Below are 6,000 nucleotides of genomic sequence, written 5' to 3'. Positions count from 1 at the left end.
TTACTACAGTGTCTGTAAATAAATATTGATAATGAAAAGAAGTGGAGGGCGCTCAACCAACGTGAGTCGAAGTGCAATCAAAAAAATGTAATCAATGAAAAGGAAAAGGCACAACGTGCACATAGGTTGGGCTACTATGGTGAGCGAAAGTTGCGCCTTTTAATTTTCAATAATTATGGATTACCCATGTATTTCTCTCTGCCTGTAAATTGTCCTCCTAAAAGGTAGGCTATATCATATAGGACTCTGCAAAACGTAGCAAGTGTTGCTGTCAGCATTCTTGCTGCTTCCAGTTCATTAGCCATACATGCGAGACCAGGTGTGCGTGGTCTCAATTAAATAGAGTAGGCTATTTACTCCAATAACTAGACTGTGTATACATGGGCGGGGGCCGTTATCTTTCCAATGAAATGTTCTTCCCAAATAGGAATATGATTAGGCTATACTTAACTAGATTGCCTAGAAATAGGCCTAAATATTGATCACCCATATTTATCTGTGTGAAAATCATCCCACTCCTAAAAGGTAGGCTATAAAAATATCTCAAGAAAAAAGCTGTCTCTCCCACTCTGCTCTCTCAAACTACATACAGTTGAAGTCAGAAGTTTACATACACCTTAGCCAAATACATTTAAACTCAGTTTTTCACAATTCTGGACATTTAATCCTAGTAAAAATTCCCTGTCTTAGGTCAGTTAGGATCACCACTTTATTTTAAGAATGTGAAATGTCAGAATAATAGTGGAGAGAATGATTTATTTCAGCTTTTATTTCTTTCATCACATTCCCAGTGGGTCAGAAGTTTACATACACTCAATTAGTATTTGGTAGCATTGCCTTTAAATTGTTTAACTTGGGTCAAATGTTTCAGGTAGCCTTCCACAAGCTTCCCACAATAAGTTGGGTGAATATTGGCTCATTCCTCCTGACAGAGCTGGTGTAACTGAGTCAGGTTTGTAGGCCTCCTTCCTCACACACGCTGTTTCAGATATGCCCACAAATTTTCTATGGGATTGAGGTCAGGGCTTTGTGATGGCCACTCCAATAACTTGATTATGTTGTCGGGATAGGCGGGACGCAAATGTCTCAACTGGCCAATTGCCAGGGAAAATGCAGAGCGCCAGATTCAAATAAAATACTATAAAATTCAAACTTTCATTAAATCACACATGTAAGACACTCAACTAAAGCTACACTCGTTGTGAATCCAGCCAACATGTCAGATTTGAAAAATGCTTTTCGGCGAGAGCATAAGAAGCTATTATCTGATAGCCTGCACCATCTGCACCAGCAGTAAACAAAGGAGTTAGCATATTTCAACCCTGCAGGAGCTACACAAAACGCTGAAATAAAATATAAAACATGCATTACCTTTGACAAGCTTCTTTTGTTGGCACTCCAATATGTCCCATAAACATCACAATTGGTCCTTTTGTTCGATTAATTCCGTCCATATATATCCAAAAGGTCCATTTATAAAGCGCGTTTGATCCAGAAAAAAACTGCTTACAAAAAACGCAACGTCACTACAAAATATTTCAAAAGTTGCCTATAAACTTTTCCAAAATATTTCAAACTACTTTTGTAATACAACTTTAGTCATTTTTAAACGTTAATAATCGATCAAATTGTAGACGGGGCAATCTGTGTTCAATACAGAAATGAAAACAAACCAGCGCCACTTTTCACATCTTGCGCAACTCACAAAAGTGTACTCAGTTCCTAGTTGGTCTAGTTTGATTGTACTGGCGAAAGCTTGCCAAGTTAATTTACTTCTGAAACGGGACAAAAAAAAGGCTACAAATAATTTCCATACAAACAACTGCTGTTAGATAGTAATAATAGCCACCTCATATCGCTATCTGACAGATAACTAGAGGCCAGAGCTGACCTGGCTGTTGTAGCTACTCACTAGCGTAGCGTATTAATTCACCTCAGTCGAGAGGGGCTAACGTTACATGTCAGTTACAATACTAATTCCGCACTGCGAATAAACACTAGTTTAGTTTTTTTTCTGTTACAGCAGTTACCTTTCCAACTACATTAGTCCATTTAAGATTAGCCAGTTTCTGTTCTGCTTCCTTTTACAACATGTACAGGCTGAATTATGCGCAACTGGCTCAGCAAACCTTCCAGAAGCTTTGCCTTCCCACAGCCTGTCAGCCCGCTCTGTGGTGTCTGCAAGGTCCTAAATCCAGACGGATAAACAGCCTACCCGACCGCTCTGAGGCATCTGCATGGTCCTAAAGCAGACCGTTGCCTTGTTTTGTATCACATTCCATTGATAAAACTGGAGGGGACAAATATGAAATGTCAGAATGTTGTTTAACAGCCTTTCCAAATGTGTCATACAGTTTTGAAAACAACAACAAGGGGCAGCAAGGGCAGACAGTCACAGAGGGATGATGTCAATACTTGTGGTCATCCAGAGAGGCAAAGAAGTACACCAGATGGGTGACTGGTCCAACAGAAGACATGTATTTTGTTACACCTGGTCACCCCGTCTCAAAGCTGCTTGAGGTCACCAGACCAGAGCGAGTGACACTGTGGGGGCCAGCGCAGCCTGTGAGGCAGTTCTTGAAGAGGGGAGCCAACAAGATGCTGTGGTGGATCCGGTCACTGCTGCCCCCTCTGCCCAGGAACAGGAGGACCTCAATGGTGAGGACTTATAGGACCCCCAGGGGAGGAGCAGGAGTCATCTTGACCCCTGACATGGTATCAGCTGAGGACACCGCAACTGGAGACCGCAGGGCCGCATCGACTAAGCTCGACGAGTCTCACGACTAGGTGAGCAGGGCTGCAGCAGCAGAGATCGAAGTGGACTCTGGGACTGGATACTTAGGGCCCCAGATCAGGAGGTAGGGCAGCAACAGCATAGCTCGACAAAGGTTTCAGTGCGGCAGACGGCGGAGGTTCGGCAGCAGGTCTCAACGAAACTCTCAGGACTAGAGACCGCAGGTCCACAGCAGTAGAGCTCGGCGAGGGCTTCCGGACTGCAGATGGCGAGGCCGCCCCATTGGCGACAGGAGAGGCCCCCGAGACAGGCGTTGAGGTCGGCTGGATCTCCACAGCAGTGAAGAGGGGGTTGTCAAGGTAATTTGTACATGTAAATCAAATTTTATTTGTCACATACACATGTTAGCATGTTTCTTTTAAAAAAAAGACATGACGAAGTCAGTCTTTCCTTAACGCTTAGCCAAGAGAGACTGACATGCATAGTATTTATACAGTGCCTTGCGAAAGTATTCGGCCCCCTTGAACTTTGCGACCTTTTGCCACATTTCAGGCTTCAAACATAAAGATATAAAACTGTATTTTTTTGTTAAGAATCAACAACAAGTGGGACACTATCATGAAGTGGAACGACATTTATTGGATATTTCAAACTTTTTTAACAAATCAAAAACTGAAAAATTGGGCGTGCAAAATGATTCAGCCCCCTTAAGTTAATACTTTGTAGCGCCTTTTGCTGCGATTACAGCTGTAAGTCGCTTGGGGTATGTCTCTATCAGTTTTGCACATCGAGAGACTGACATTTTTTCCCATTCCTCCTTGCAAAACAGCTCGAGCTCAGCGAGGTTGGATGGAGAGCATTTGTGAACAGCAGTTTTCAGTTCTTTCCACAGATTCTCGATTGGATTCAGGTCTGGACTTTGACTTGGCCATTCTAACACCTGGATATGTTTATTTTTGAACCATTCCATTGTAGATTTTGCTTTATGTTTTGGATCATTGTCTTGTTGGAAGACAAATCTCCGTCCCAGTCTCAGGTCTTTTGCAGACTCCATCAGGTTTTCTTCCAGAAGGGTCCTGTATTTGGCTCCATCCATCTTCCCATCAATTTTAACCATCTTCCCTGTCCTTGCTGAAGAAAAGCAGGCCCAAACCATGATGCTGCCACCACCATGTTTGACAGTGGGGATGGTGTGTTCAGCTGTGTTGCTTTTACGCCAAACGTAACGTTTTGCATTGTTGCCAAAAAGTTCAATTTTGGTTTCATCTGACCAGAGCACCTTCTTCCACATGTTTGGTGTGTCTCCCAGGTGGCTTGTGGCAAACTTTAAACAACACTTTTTATGGATATCTTTAAGAAATGGCTTTCTTCTTACCACTCTTCCATAAAGGCCAGATTTGTGCAATATACGACTGATTGTTGTCCTATGGACAGAGTCTCCCACCTCAGCTGTAGGTCTCTGCAGTTCATCCAGAGTGATCATGGGCCTCTTGGCTGCAAGTTTAGAGGGACGGCCAGGTCTTGGTAGATTTGCAGTGGTCTGATACTCCTTCCATTTCAATATTATCGCTTGCACAGTGCTCCTTGGGATGTTTAAAGCTTGGGAAATCTTTTTGTATCCAAATCCGGCTTTAAACTTCTTCACAACAGTATCTCGGACCTGCCTGGTGTGTTCCTTGTTCTTCATGATGCTCTCTGCGCTTTTAACGGACCTCTGAGACTATCACAGTGCAGGTGCATTTATACGGAGACTTGATTACACACAGGTGGATTGTATTTATCATCATTAGTCATTTAGGTCAACATTGGATCATTCAGAGATCCTCACTGAACTTCTGGAGAGAGTTTGCTGCACTGAAAGTAAAGGGGCTGAATAATTTTGCACGCCCAATTTTTCAGTTTTTGATTTGTTAAAAAAGTTTGAAATATCCAATAAATGTCGTTCCACTTCATGATTGTGTCCCACTTGTTGTTGATTCTTCACAAAAAAATACAGTTTTATATCTTTATGTTTGAAGCCTGAAATGTGGCAAAAGGTCGCAAATTTCAAGGGGGCCGAATACTTTCGCAAGGCACTGTATTAGCCCTTTGATAACTATGAAGAGCATGTTGATGTGTTGCTCTGTTCTGGGCCAGCTGCAGCTTAACTAGGTCTTTCTTTGCAGCACTTAACCACACGACTGGACAACAATCAAGATAAGATAAAACTAGAGCCTGCAGGATTTGCTTTGTGGAGTGTGGCCATTACGGACAGACCCCTCCCCATCATTGAATCGGTATGTTTTGACCATGGCAGTTTGAAATCTAAGATAACACCAAGTAATTTAGTCTCCTCAACTTGCTCAACAGCCACACCATTCATTACCAGATTCAGCTATGGTCTAGCATTTAAGGAATGATTTGTACCAAATACAATGCTCTTAGTTTTAGAGGTGTTCAGGACCAGTTTATTACTGGCCACCCATTCCAAAACAGTCTGCAACTCTTTGTTAAGAGTTTCAGTGACTTCATTAGCTGTGGTTGCTGCTGCGTATATGGTTGAATCATCAGCATACATGGACACACATGCTTTGTTTAATGCCAGTGGCAGGTCATTGGTAAAAAATAGAAAAGAGTGGAGGGCCTAGAGAGCTGCCCTGTGGTACAACACACAATGTTTGACATTAGAGAAGCTTCCATTAAAGAACGCTCAGTTCTATTAGCTAGATAGCTATGAATCCACCATATGGGAGAGGTTGAAAAGCCATAACAAATATGTTTTCTTAATAACAGGTTATGGTCAATAACATCAAAGGCTACACTGAAATCTGACAGTACAGCTCCCACAATCTTATTATCAATTTCTTCCAACAATCATCAGTCGTTTGTGTCAGTGCAGTACGTGTTGAGTGCCCTTCTCTATAAGTATGCTGAAAGTCTGTTGTTAATTTGTTTACAGAGAAATGGCAACAGTTTGCTAAGAACTGGCAGCAAGCTGATAGGTCTGCGGTTAGAACCAGTAAAGGCTGCTTTACCTCTCTTGGGTAGCGGAATGACTTTGGCTTCCCTCCAGGCCTGAGGACAAAGACTTTCCTCTAGGCTCAGATTAAAGATATGACAGATAGGAGTGGCTATACAGTTAGCTAACATCCTCAGTAGCTTCCCATTTAAGGTTGTCAATGCCAGTGTAACCAATATGAAATGGCTAGCCAGTTAGTGGGGTGCACGCTAATAGCGTTTCAATCGGTGACGTCACTCGCTCTGAGACCTTAAAGTAGTTATTCCCC

This window comes from Oncorhynchus mykiss, chromosome 2 (genome assembly GCF_013265735.2).
Source record: "Oncorhynchus mykiss isolate Arlee chromosome 2, USDA_OmykA_1.1, whole genome shotgun sequence".
In the NCBI taxonomy this organism is placed as follows: Eukaryota; Metazoa; Chordata; class Actinopteri; order Salmoniformes; family Salmonidae; genus Oncorhynchus; species Oncorhynchus mykiss.
This window is presented reverse-complemented; position numbering follows the sequence as displayed.